We start from the raw sequence: 14370 nt of genomic DNA on the forward strand, positions 1-14370 counted from the left end.
GAGAAGGAATCCAAAGGAATTGGAATCCAAATGGGGGCAGAGGAGGTCACACTCTCTCTGTTTGTAGATGACATGATCTTACACCTGGAAAACCTCAGGGACTCAACTACAAAGCTCTTAGAAGTGATTAAGGAATATAGCAGGGTCTCAGGTTACAAAATCAATACCCACAAATTAGTAGCCTTAGTATATGCCAACAATTGTCAAGCTGAGAACAAAAATTCCTTTTACAGTAGCACCGAAGAAGATGAAATACCTGGGAATATATCTAACAAAAGAAGTGAAAGATCTCTATAAAGAGAATTATGAAACTCTAAGAAAGGAAATAGCAGAAGATGTCAACAAATGGAAGAACATACCATGCCCATGGTTGGGAAGAACCAACATTGTCAAAATTTCTGTACTACTTACAGCAATCTATAGATTTAATGCAATACCCATCAAAGTACCAATGTCATACTTTAAAGATCTTGAAAAAATAGTACTTTGATTCATATGGGAACCCCTTCTGGGTTGGGATCTTAAAGCTCACAAGAATCCTTCAGGGCCAGGTCTCACAGTGCCCCCTGACTCCAGTTCCCGTGGGGTGTGGGAGTCCCTCAGCATGTCCCAATAGTGGAATTCTGATCTTGGCAGGCGGAGTTAAGATGGCTGTGCTTTAGGCACCTGCTAAAACCTTCTCCCGACCTTCCCACAGTGGGAGCCCCCTGGCTGCCAAAACCTTCTCAGTATAGCTGCCTTGCCAGTCACCAAACCTATGGTAAGTCCACTCCAACCAGCATTCCAATCTGGTTGCTATATACTGTTTGAGAGTATAGAGTGCCATGGCGTCATCATAGCTCATGGCAGCCTGAAATGCCTGGGTTTGAGCCATCCTCTTGCCTCAGCTTCCCAAGTAGCTGGGACTACAGGTGCCTGCCACAATGCCCGGCTAGTTTTTTTGTTTTTTAGTAGAGATGGGGGTCTCGCTCTTGCTCAGTCTGGTCTTGAATTCCTGAGCTCAGGTGATCTACCCACCTTGGCCACCTGAAGCGATGGGATTATAGATGTGAGCCTCTATGCTCAGCCTAAGTGGTATCATTTTTTTTTTTTTTTGGCCGGGGCTGGGTTTGAACCCGCCACCTCCGGCATATGGGACCGGCGCCCTACCTGCTGAGCCACAGGCACCGCCCAACGTGGTATCATTTTAAAAATTATTTTTTCTGAGCCGGGCATTGTGGCGGACACCTGTAGTCCCAGCTACTTGGGAGGCTGAGGCAAGAGAATCGCTTAAGCCCAGGAGTTGGAGGTTGCTGTGAGCTGTGTGATGCCATGATACTCTACTGAGGGCCATAAAGTGAGACTCTGTCTCTACAAAAAAAAAAAAAAAAAAAAAATTATTCTTTCTGGGGTTGGTGCCCCTAGCCCAGTGGTTGCCATGCCAGCCACATACACCAAGGGTGGTGGGTTTGAACCCTGCCGGAGCAACTAGATAACTGCGACAAAAAAATAGCCGGGCGTTGTGGCGGGTGCCTGTAGTCCTAGCTACTTGGGAGGCTGAGGCAAGAGAATCTCTTAAGCCTAAGAGTTTGAGGTTGCTGTGAGCTGTGTCAGCACGGCACTCTATCCAGGGTGACATAGTGAGACTCTGTCTCAAAAAAAAAAAATTATTCTTTCTAATTGCTTATTAATATTGATTTTTGCCAATATTTTATATTTAATAAATTTTTCAAATTGAATTTTGTATGTTGAGCAGGTAACCTTCTGAAGTTTCTCCTAGTAGTTAATCTGTAGATTCCCTTATTATAGGGTGTTTGTTATATATCAGGAATTTATATATATTTCATTTAACATTGTAATAAGCCCTAGATATTAATGATATTATCTATATCAGTAGAATAGACTCTCAGGAAAGCAGTATGATCAAAGTCACACAGCTGAAATTTTTGTAAATTTCATTGGATTTTTCTCTGTAGATGAGCATGTCGATTAAGAATAAAGGTAGTTTTATTTCTTCCTTTCAAATCTTTTTTTTTTTTTTTTTTTCCTTCAGAGTCTCACTGGGTAGAGTGCCATGGTGTCATAACTCACAGCAACCTCCAACTCTTGGGCTCAAATGATTCTCTTGCTTCAGCCTCAGTAGTAGCTGGGACTACAGGTGCCCGCAACAATGCCTGGCTATTTTTGTTTTTGTTTTTGTTTTTGTTTAGCGGGCCCCAGCCGGGTTTGAACCCACCAGCCCCAGAGCATGTGGTTGGCACCCTAACAACTGAGCTGTTGGCACCCAGCCCCTTTCAAATCTTTGTACCTTTTATTTTTTTTCTTGCCTGATTGCACTGGCCAGAACAGTGCAATGTTGAGGAAAAGTGGTAAGTGTGGGCATCCTTGTCTTATTCCTGATTTAGGGAATTCAGTCTTTTATTATTATTATTATTAATTTATTGTTATTTTGAAATATGAAACACTTCATGAATTAGCATATCATCCTTGTGCAGGGGCTATGCTAATCTTCTCTATATCATACTGATTTTAGTATATGTGCTGCTAAAGCTAGTACCAGTCTTTTATTATATATGATATTAATTGTGAGTTTGTCAGAGATGTTGTTTATCAGATTAAGGATTTTCTCTTCTGTATTCTTTTTTTTTTTGTGTAGAGACAGAGTCTCACTTTATCGCCCTCAGTAGAGTGCCATGGCATCACACAGCTCATAGCAACCTCCAACTCCTGGGCTTAAGCGATCCTCTTGCCTCAGCCTCCCGAGTAGTTGGGACTACAGGTGCCCGCCACAACGCCCGGCTAGTTTTTTTTTTGGTTGCAGTTCAGCTGGGGCCGGGTTTGAACCGACCACCCTTGGTATATGGGGCCGGCGCCTTACCGACTGAGCCAGAGGCGCCGCCCTCTCTTCTGTATTCTTAGTTTACTGAGGTTTTTTTAAAATTGTATTTTGTCAGATTTTTTTGCATCTGCAGAGATAATATGTGTATTATGATTTTCTTTTTTAATCTATTGATATGGTAAATTGCATGTAATAATTTTTGCATATTGAACCAGTCTTGCTTTCCTGGGATACATACCACTTGGTTATGATGTAATAGTTATCCTTTTTTTTTTTTGGAGACAGAGTCTCAAGCTGTTGCCCTGGGTAGAGTGCCATGGTGTCATTGCTCATAGCAACCTCAAACTCTTGTTGGGTGTAAGCGATTCTCTTGCCTCAGCCACCCAAGTAGCTGCCACAATGGTTATTTTTTTGTTGTTGTTGCAATCAATGACAGTGTTGTTATTGTTGTTTTTAGCTGGCCTGGGCTGGGTTCGAACCCGCCAGCCTTGGTGTATGTGGCTGGCACCCTACCCACTGAGCTACGGCCACCGCCTTGTTATCCTTTTTATATGTGGATTTAAGTTGCTATTATTTTGTTATGAGGATTTTTTTTTATTTGTCTTCAAAAGGGATATTGTGCTGTAGTTTTCTTTTATTTATTTTTTTGAGATAAGGTCTTAGTCCATCACCCAGGCTAGAGTGCAGTGGTGTCATCATAGCCACTGCAATCTCAGAATCCTGGGCTAGGCTCCCACTGCAGCCTCCTGTGTAGCTGAGACTGGGGATTGTAGGTGTACACCACCATGCATAGGTAACTTCTCTATTTTTTGTAGAAGTGGTGTTACTGGTCGAAGAGGGTCTGGCTCCCTGTCACTGTCAGCTAGTACGCAGAGATAGGGCTAGGTCCACCAAACTTCGTCAAAGGCCAGCAATTCTGGATAACAGTGACAGTAGCCTCTCTAAGACCATTCTGTTCTTTCATTTCCAAAATCATGGTTTTATCCATAAAAATTAATATGGCAAAAACCTTATTAACTCTTATTTTAAATAATAATCAGCATAACTCTGTTACAACACTCCAATTCAAAAGTTAATCTCCTAAATCAATCCACCTAAACTACTAAAGTTAGGCATCTGTAGGGTGGGGACTAAATTTACAAAACAATAAGAATGGAAGACAGGAGGTAAAGGTCACTTAGGACCTAAACCAAGTAGACCAGCTGTGTTGTTTTGGCCCTAGCCTGACTAACTCCATCTTATTCTCACTATGTGTGCTTTCAGTGTGGTTCTGGATTTTGCTCACACCGGTCCTGAACTCTTGGCCTCCAGAAGAGCTAGGATTATAGGTGTGAGCCACTGCATCTAGCCTGTTGTTGCAGGAAGATGAGGCCCAGTGGAAAGAAAGAGCACCCAAACACTGTGATTAGAAGAGGAAAGGCTTTATTTCAGCCGTCAAGAGTGATGACACAGAAGAATTCAAAACGGCTGTGCTCCCCAACTGGCTCAGTCTTTCCTTTTTATCCCCAGTCAAAAAGTTCCAGCCCATGGGTACCTTTCTCATTGGTCAGTTTGAAGCAAGCTGGAAAAGTGGGCTCTGGCTTTTATAGAAACACAGACTTTCACAGAAGCAGAAGCAAGTGTCAGCCTCCAAATCCCAGGAAGCTAAGTTTTTACAAATTCCTAAGAGCTGAGTTACCTTGCTGCTGTAACCTTGGGGTCTCCTTGAGAAGACCCCTGTTCTCTTAGACCTTATTTTTTCTGGGTATCCTCTCTCATTCCCCCCTTTTGAGACTCATATATATTTTATTTTAATTTGGGGGTCTTATGTCAGCTTGCTTCTACATGAGCCAGTAGTGTTTCATATATACGATTTTTTTTCTCTGTACTTAACATGTCTTTTTCTGTGGTTGCTTTTCAGATCTTTATCTATGTTCTTAACAATTTGGTTATGATGTGTCTCGGTGTAGTTTTTCTTCATCTTCCTTGGATTTCTTGAGCTTCTTAGGTTTCTGAGTTTATAATTTTCACTAAATGTGAACATTATTTCTTCATATACTTTTCTACCTTTCATACTTTCACACTTTTGGTGACTTATAGTAGGTTGCTTGAAACATAGCTCATTGATGCTTTGAGAAGGGACACTAAAAAAGGGGCTTCAAGGGGGGATGAGAGGAAAGCCTGACCTGCTGAACAGTAAGTCTGGAGGGCCTTAGGAACATTTTATCACACAGCAGCTCTCCCAAAAGAAGGAAAAGAAAGTGGTATGAGGTAACCTAGGTAAGCAGTGACCAAGAGAAAAAGATAAAAATAATCCAGGACCAATAGAAAAGGGCAGTAATTCCTGGAGGTGCAGAGAGGCTGATGTAAGAACTGCAACCAATTTTAAATGGAGACGATATTTATATCTCTGCACTGCCTTTGTGTCTCCATCTTTCTCTGGTGATTGGGGACAATGAGCATGTTTGTTGCCATTCATCTGTCTTCTTGGGAAAAGGTTCTCTGCATGTCTGTTGCCCAAGGATTAATGGGGTTGTTTGCTCTTTTCTTATTGATTTGCTTGAGTTCTTTGTAGATTCTGGTTATAGCTGTGCAAAAGCTTTTTAGCTCGATTAGGTCTCATTTATTTTTTTGTTGCTACAACAATTTTCCGTTTTTTTGTATCCATATCTCTCTTTAATTTTTGAACTGTGGAATACCATTATAACAATTTTTAGTGTTCTTGTCTGCTAATTCTAACGTGTGTTAGTTCTGCGTCAGTTTCAGTTGATTATTCTACTCATTGTAAGTTGTGTTGTCCTGCTTCTTCGTATTCCAGACATTGGATGCCTGACATTTTGAATTTTGCCTTGCTAACTGCTTGGTATTTTGGTGTGTTATGAGTATTTTTGAACTTTGGTGTGAAGTTAATTTTCTTTTTCTTTTTTCTTTCTTTTTCTTTTTTTTTTTTTAGATAGAATTTCACTTTGTCATCCCCGACAGAGTGCTCTGGCATCATAGCTCCCAGCAACATCCAACTCTTGGGCTCAAGAGATTCTCTTGTCTCATCCTCCTGAGTAGCTGGGACTACAGGCGCTCACCACAACGTGTGGCTGTTAGAGATGGGGTCTTGCTCTAGCTCAGGCTGGTCTCGAACTGGTCAGCTCAGGAGATCCACCTGCCTCCATCTGTAATCCTAGGGTGTTGGGATTACAGGTGTGAGCCATGGCACCAGGCTGCAGTTAATCTTCTTGAAACAGTTTGATCTTCTTAGGTCTTGCTTTTATGAGCAAGAAGTGCTCAGTCTAGCATTAATTATTCTCCACTGCTGAGGAAAGATACTCCTGAGTCATCTGCCTTACAAATTATGAGTTTTGCCAGTCTGGATGATGGGATCAGACACAATTTTCAATTCTGTTTGTGAGTGTGTACTGTTTTCTAATCCTTTCAGGTGTTTTTATTTCTGGCTGTGAGTAGTTTCCTCATACTTATGTGCCTCACACTCAGGACTCTGGTGAATACTTGAATATTCAGGGGCACTCTGTGTACATTTCTGGAGTTATTTCTCTGTGAAATTCTTTTTTTTTTAGTATTCTGTTCCTTGAAATGTAGCTGCATTAATTTTCCTAGACTTTCAGTTCTTCCTTACTCAGGGAGTTTGCCTGGCCCCATTTTGATTCTCTTGGAAACTCTCTCAAGGAAGTATTACGGGAGGCATGAGGCCCACTCCTGTTAGAAGTCTGCCCTCATCTGCTTTCGTGAGTAGGGTTTTCTTGAAAACATGAAATGTCATTTCTTAATTTTTTTTTTTTTTTATAGAGACAGGGTCTCACTGTACCGCCCTCGGGTAGAGTGCCATGGCGTCACACGGCTCACAGCAACCTCTAACTCTTGGGCTTACGCGATTCTCTTGCCTCAGCCTCCCGAGCAGCTGGGACTACAGGCGCCCGCCACAATGCCCGGCTATTTTTTTGTTGCAGTTTGGCCGGGGCTGGGTTTGAACCCGCCACCCTCGGCATATGGGGCTGGCGCCCGACTCACTGAGCCACAGGCGCCGCCCATTTCTTAATTTTTAAATTAGGCATTGTTAGGTGGTTGTTTATATGGGTTGGTGAGACATTCTTGAGTCAGATAGATTTTGCATGGCAAATCTTTTTATGTTTTTAGTTTTAACTTAAATACATCTTTTTTTTAAGACTGAGTCTCACTTTGTTGCTCTTGATAGAGTGATGTGGTGTCATAGCTCACAGTAACCTCAAACTCTTGGGCTCAAGTGATTCTCTTGCCTAAGCCTCCCAAGTAGCTGGGATTACAGGTACCCACCACAACGCCTGGCTATTTTTTGGTTGTAGTTGTCATTGTTGTTTGGCAGGCCCAGGCTGGGTTTGATTGATCCCACCAGCTCTGATGTATGTGGCTGGCGCCTTAGCCGCTGAGCTATAGGCACCCAGCCAAGAATAAATAATACTTTGAAATTGTGAAGCACTATTTTTTTTTTTAAGAGAAGAGTCTCACTATACTACCCATGCTAGTGTGCCATGGTGTCAGCCTAGCTCACAAGCAACCTCAAACTCCTGGGCTCAAGTGATCTTTCCTGCCTCACCTCCCAGAGTTGCTGGAACTACAGGCCCCTGACACAATGGCAGGCTAATTTTTTCTATTATTATTTTTTTTTTTGTAGAGACAGAGTCTCACTGTACCGCCCTCGGGTAGAGTGCCGTGGCGTCACACGGCTCACAGCAACCTCTAACTTTTGGGCTTATGCGATTCTCTTGCCTCAGACTCCCGAGCAGCTGGGACTACAGGCACCCGCCACAACGCCCGGCTATTTTTTTGTTGCAGTTTGGCTGGGGCTGGGTTTGAACCTGCCACCCTCGGCATATGGGGCCGGCGCCCTACTCACTGAACCACAGGCGCCGCCCTAATTTTTTCTATTTTTTTATTTATTTTTAATTTTTTTTAATTTTTTTCTATTTTTAATAAAGACAGGTCTTACTGTTGCTCAGGTTGGGCTCAGACTCTTGAGCTCAAGGGGTCCTTGGCCTCCCAGAATACTAGGATTAAAGGTGTGAGCTACCAGGCCTGGCTACTACTCCCTTTGACTACTAAGTTGTACATAAGTTTGTTATACAAAATTCAAACATTACAAGTAAAATTAATGCAGAAGAGTGCAAGCATATGCCTTACGTGACCATTATTTGCCCATTCCCAGTTAATTTGCACTAAATTTGGTACACATTACTCAAAATACTTTTCTTCTTACATTAACATTTTCTTTCCCTTGTCAAAAATTCTATTTATAAAAGACAGCATATCCTACTATGCAATTCTTTTCTTATTTAACTTGTCTTAGATATGGTTGTACTTTAGTGCTTGTTGATCTATCTTATTTTGACCAACAAACTCAAAGTATTGTGTGGATCTGCCATAGTGTTATTAACTTTTCTTTTATTAATGAACTCGAGTTGTCTGATTATTTTGTATTGTATGCCGTGGTACAACGAACATCTTTTTTGGGGGGGGGATAATTTTTTTTTTGCAGTTTTTGGCTGGAGCCGGGTATGAACCTGCCACCTCCTGTATATGGGGCCAGTACCCTATTCCTTTGAACCACAGGCGCCACCCTGAACGTCTTTGTAAATATATTTTTGCAAATTTAGGAGTTTTTCTTTAGAATAAGTTCCTGGACATATTAATAGAAATGCAAAGGTAGTGTTATGATTTTAATAGACCTGTCTTTACTAAAAATAGAAATAATTAGCCTGGCATTGTGATGGGAGCCTGTAGTCCCAGCTGCTCAGGCAGGTGAGGCAGGAAGGATTACTTGAGTCCAGGAGTCTGAGGTTGCTTGTGTTTACACTTCCATGTGTATAATAACAAAAGTGTTTGAACACGTTTTCAACAGTGAATTAGTGAAGTAAATCTTTCCTATTCTGAAAAATGAGAAACCTTTTTACATTATGAAAATTTTTTAATATATAGCAAGGTAAATAGAACATATAACCTTTATATACGCATCACCTAGACTCATCAATTTTAAGATTTTCCACATTTTCTTCAAGTGCCCATTTTTTGTCTTTTTAGCAAATCCCTGAAATCATGTCATTTTACCCTGATGTGCTTTAGGATTCATTCATTTTTTTTATATTTTTTGAGTCAGAGTCTCACTTTGTTGGTCTTGATAGAGTGCTGTAGCATCATAGCTCACAGCAACCTCAAACTCTTGGGCTCATGCGATTATCTTGCATCAGCCTCCCAGGTAGCTGGGACTTCAGGGACCTGCCACAATGCCTGGCTATTTTTAGAGATGAGGTCTCACTCTGGCGCAGGCTAGTCTCAAACTCCTCAGCTTAAGCAATCCATCCACCTTGGCCTCCCAAGTGCTTTACAGGCATGAGCCACTGTGCTCGGCAGGATTCATCTTTTAAAAATATGGATATTTTCGGGTGGCGCCTGTGGCTCAAGGAGTAGAGCGCTGGCCCCATATGCCGGAGGTGGCAGGTTCAAACCTAGCCCCAGCCAAAAACCACAAAAAAAAAAAAAAAAATGGATATTTTCTAGGGCGGCACCTGTGGCTCAAAGGAGTAGGGTGCTGGCCCCGTATGCCAGAGGTGGCGGGTTCAAACCCAGCCCCGGCCAAAAAACTGCAAAAAAGAAAAGAGAGAGAGAAAAAAATGGATATTTTCTTTTAAAAACCTTTTATTTTTTTTTTAGTACAGAAAATTTCAAACATATATAAAAGCATCGACCACAATGAACTCAACTAGGTCTTTTATTAGGAGAAAAACTCCCTTGGTACAATTTTTGACTTAAAGACAAACTTAAATCAGTACCTTGAAAATCAGAAAGGATTAGTTTGTTGCCTTTGCTGCTGGCCCGCATTCTGCTTAATGAGCATAATGAAGCTCTGTGTATCCAACTCCCAGTTTCAACAACTAGTAATTCATAGTTGGTCTTGTTATCTTGGTATACTCCCACCTACTCCCCTTCATCCCACCAGATTATTTTGAAACAAGTCCCATATATTGTAGCATTCATATTCATCTTTAAATATTTTTTTCTGTCCTCCCCACTCCCTGCTCTTCTCTCCCTCTCTAAGAGAGAGAGTATGTAAAAGACAAGGACTTCATTTTTCAATGATAATCACAATGGTGTTACTGTCATACCCACACAAAATAATTCCTCAATATCATGACATAACCATGGACGTTTTCTTACATTATTACAATGGCATTATCATACCTAATAATTTTTTTTCTTTTGGATACAGAGTTTCACTCTGTCACTCTGGGTAGAGTGGTGTGCTGTCATAGCTCAGAACAACCTCAAACTCTTGAGCTCAAGATACTCTTGCCACAGCCTCCAGAGTAGCTGGGATTACAAGCTCCCGCCACAACGCCTGGCTGTTTTTTTAGAGATGGGATTTCGCTCTTGCTCAGGCTGGTCTGGAACTCATGAGCTCAGGCAATCTACCCACCTTTGCCTCCCTGAGAGCTAGGATTACAGGCGTGAGCCACCGAGCCTGGCTCATACCTAATAAAATTAATGAACTAGTACCTGGTTTGTAATCTAATTTCCCTGGGTGTCTAAAAAAATGCCTTTTGGAGTTGGTCTGTTAGAATTGGTTTACAGGGCGGCGCCTGTGGCTCAGTCGGTAAGGTGCCGGCCTCATATACCGAGGGTGGTGGGTTCAAACCCAGCCCCGGCTGAATTGCAACCAAAAAAAAAAAAATAGCCAGGCATTGTGGCGGGCGCCTGTAGTCCCAGCTACTCGGGAGACTGAGGCAAGAGAATCACTTAAGCCCAGGAGCTGGAGGTTGCTGTGAGCTGTGTGATGCCACGGCACTCTACCCAAGGGCCATAAAGTGAGACTCTGTCTCTACAAAAAAAAAAAAAAAAAAAAAAAGAATTGGTTTACACATTACACATGATTATTAGGTCTCTGAAGCCTCTTTTAACTTGGAATAGCCCTTCTAGCCTTTCCACCCTCCTACTGACAGGTTGCAGAAACTGGGTCAGTTGTCCTCTATGACATCTCACATTCCTGATTTGTCATTTACCTAAGTGGTCCTTGATATTTTTGTCACTAGAGACAGATTTCATAGAAGACAGTTTTTCCATGGAAAGCAGTAATGGGATGGGATGGGAGGCATAGCTCAGGCAGTGATGTAAACAATGGGGAGTGGCTGTAAACACAAATGAAGGTTTGCAGCTTCTGCTTGCTTGCCTGCTGCTCACCTCCTGCTGTGCAGCCTGGAACCTTTTTGGCACCAGGGAAATACAGTTTTTCCACAGAGGCTGGGCCAGGTGGGGTGGATGGAACAGGTGGCAGAGGTCAGGTGGTGATGCTCTGGGACCTGGTGCCTAAGAGGTGGTTGGGGGTCACAGATTTAACTTGTTCCTTTATCTCCCATTACTTCTTGTAAATGGAAAGTAGTCCGTGGTGTTATTCAGGTTTAACTTATTTGATAAGGATACTTCATAAATGGTGCTGTGTACTTATCACATATCATAGTGTCTCTTTTTCTCACTTCTGGTGATACTGAGATTGATAAAGATGTAATATTCTGATCTCTCCATGGAGATCAAGGTTTCTTTCTTTCTTTCTTTTTTTTTTTTTTTATAGAGACAGAGTCTCACTTTATCACCCTCGGTAGAGTGCTGTGGCGTCACACAGCTCACAGCAACCTTCAACTCCTGGGGTTAGGTGATTCTCTTGCCTCAACCTCCTGAGTAGCTGAGACTACAGGTGCCTGCCACAACGCCTGGCTATTTTTTTGTTGCAGTTTGGCCGGGTCGGGTTTGAACCTGCCACCCTCCATATATGGGGCCATATACTAAGCCACAGGCACCGCCTGAGATCAAGGTTTCTTTTTCTTTGTTGTTGAGACAGGGTCCCACCCTGTGCCCCTGAGCAGAGTGCAGTGGGTGTGGTAGCTCACCACAACCTCAGACTTGGGCTGCGGGTACCCGCTGCCTCAGCCTCCGGAAGCCGCTCGCCGGCTGGGTTTTTCCATTTTTTTCATGAGTTGGGGTCTCACTGTCGCTCCGCTGAGTCACGAACTCCTGAGCTGAAGTGATTCTCCCTCCTCAGCCTCCCACAGTGCTGGGATTACAGGTGTGAGACACCGCGCCCAGCGAGATCAAGGTTTCTTTTAATGGCTCCATTGCATGGATCAGTTATTTCATTAGATACTCAAAATGGTCATTTTTCAGTTATTCATTTTTTGTTTTAATAAAATGTATTGCTTTAATTATTAGAGAATTGGAGCATCTTTTCATATGTTTATTGGCTATTCAGTACGTCTTTTTTTTTTTTGTTTTTAGAGACAGAGACAGAGTCTCATTCTGTCACCCTCAGTAGAGTGCTATGGCATCAGAGCTGACAGCAACCTCAAACTCTTGGGCTCAAGAGGTTCTCTCACCTCATTCTCCGGACTAGGTGGGACTACAGGTGCCCACAACAATGCTGGGCTATTTTTTTTTTTTTTTGTAGAGACAGGGTCTCACTTTATGGCCCTCGGTAGAGTGCCGTGGCCTCACACAGCTCACAGCAACCTCCAACTCCTGGGCTTAAGCGATTCTCTTGCCTCAGCCTCCCGCGTAGCTGGGACTACAGGCGCCCGCCACAACGCCTGGCTGTTTTTTGGTTGCAGTTTGGCCGGGGCCGGGTTTGAACCCGTCACCCTCGGTATATGGGGCTGGCGCCTTACTGACTGAGCCACAGGCGCTGCCCCAGCTGGGCTATTGTTTTGGAGATGGGGTCTCATTCTTGCTCAGGCTGGTCTTGAACTCCTGAACTCAAGTAATCCACTGTCCTTGGCCTCTCAGAGTGATAGGAACACAGGTGTGAGCAATCTCGACTGGCCTATTCAGTACTTCCTTGTGAATCTTTCATGACCTTGCTTGATTTATATATTGAATTTTTTCTCATTGATTTTTGAGAGTTTATAATTATAGATATTAATCTTTTTGCTGTTTTATATATTGTAAATATTTACCAGTTATTGTCTTTTGCATAAAAGCTTTTGATTTATGTTTTTTTTTTTCTTTTGTGACTTTTGGTTTTAAATCTTAATTAGACATTCTGGGCTCTGAGATAACATGGGAGAAAAGTTAATTTTCTTCTAGGTTCCTTTCCTCCCATTTGATTTTTAATGTACATGGGAATATATTTTGTATGTAATATAAAGTAGGAATTAAACTTATATTCTGCATTTAGGTAATCAATTTTGTCCTAAAGCAATTTATTAAAATTTTTCTCTCTCTCCACATTTATCATTTATTAAATCTACAAATTTACATATTCTTTTTCTGGACTTAATTGTGGTCCATTAATTTTATCACAATACAGGTGGTGCCTGTGGCTCAGTGAGTAGGGCGCCGGCCCCATATACCAAGGGTGGCGGGTTCAAACCTAGCCCCGGCCGAACTGCAGCAAAAAAATAGCTGGGCGTTGTGGCAGGTGCCTGTAGTCCCAGCTGAGGCAGGGGGGCTGAGGCAGGAGAATCGCGGAAGCCCAAGAGCTGGAGGTTGCTGTGAGTCCTGTGACCTCATGGCACTCTACTGAGGGCGGTAAAGTGAGACTCTGTCTCTACCAAAAAAGAAAAATAAATAAAAAAAATTTTATCACATTACCGCAGAGTTTCAATTAAAATTGTTTTGTACCATGTTTTAAGGTCCAGTTCATTATCATTGATCTTTTTTTTCAAGTTTAACTAATGTTTGTCACACAAATGCTTTTCCATTTGAACTTTAGAATTAGTTTGTGATTAATCCCATTGCAGTTTAAATTTAATGGCATTAAGTTTTAGAGAACTGCCTTTAAAAAAAAAATATAGGTATATCTATTAATCGATATAAAATCAATTATTTCCCTTTAGGAATGTAGTTTTTCTCTATTCACATCTTTCGTATTTTTCAGGTAAAATGGTTTCTCCACCCTTCCTATTAATTTCTAGGCATTTTATGTATTTAATGTGATTTTGTGTTTGGTCACAGATAACTTATTTTTGGTTATTTGGATTATAAGTATAGAATACTTCATTTTTGCTCAAATATAGCAATTATACTTTAAAATGAGTATAAGATTAAAAGGAATGTATACACTTAAGTCTATATAAACTTTTGAAGAAACTTTAAGTACATGTCTTTATATCACTTAACCACTCATTAAAGCAGTAAATTAGAAATAGTTTTAAGGCATGAAAAATGTAAATTCCTTGAAAATGATTAATTTGTACTTTCTGGTTTATAAAGAGTGGAAGTAATAAGGTCGTACTTGAAAGTAATACACTTCAGTTAAAAAATTATAAATTCCATAATGAGATTTTTTTTCCTTTTTTTTGGTTTTGGGGAGCTCTAGTTGGAATCTAACTAGTGTGGTCATTTATTAGGCAAAAGATCCCTGAGTACCATTTTTGATTTAAAGACTGATTACAATTATATTATTTTACCTTGATACCGTAAAATCATAAAGGAAGATTTTATTGGCTTTGATGTATTAGCCTGCATTCTGATTATGAATATTAGAAACAGAAGTATTAATATATTATTGGCTGAATAGACATCACTGTTAATTTTTTTTCTTTTTC

General features: G+C 41.4%; 1 protein-coding gene and 1 non-coding gene across 8 annotated transcripts in view; one reads left to right on the forward strand and one right to left on the reverse strand.

Annotated features, from left to right (window-relative positions):
- Nucleotides 1–14370, forward strand: part of UBR3 (ubiquitin protein ligase E3 component n-recognin 3) — a 233625-nt gene that overhangs the window by 19868 nt on the left and 199387 nt on the right. The window lies entirely within an intron of this gene.
- On the reverse strand, nucleotides 2430–2536 carry LOC128590987 (U6 spliceosomal RNA). The gene has a single exon (XR_008381443.1). It is a non-coding gene; the product is annotated as a U6 spliceosomal RNA (small nuclear RNA).

Source organism: Nycticebus coucang, chromosome 7 (assembly GCF_027406575.1).
Source record: "Nycticebus coucang isolate mNycCou1 chromosome 7, mNycCou1.pri, whole genome shotgun sequence".
NCBI lineage: Eukaryota > Metazoa > Chordata > Mammalia > Primates > Lorisidae > Nycticebus > Nycticebus coucang.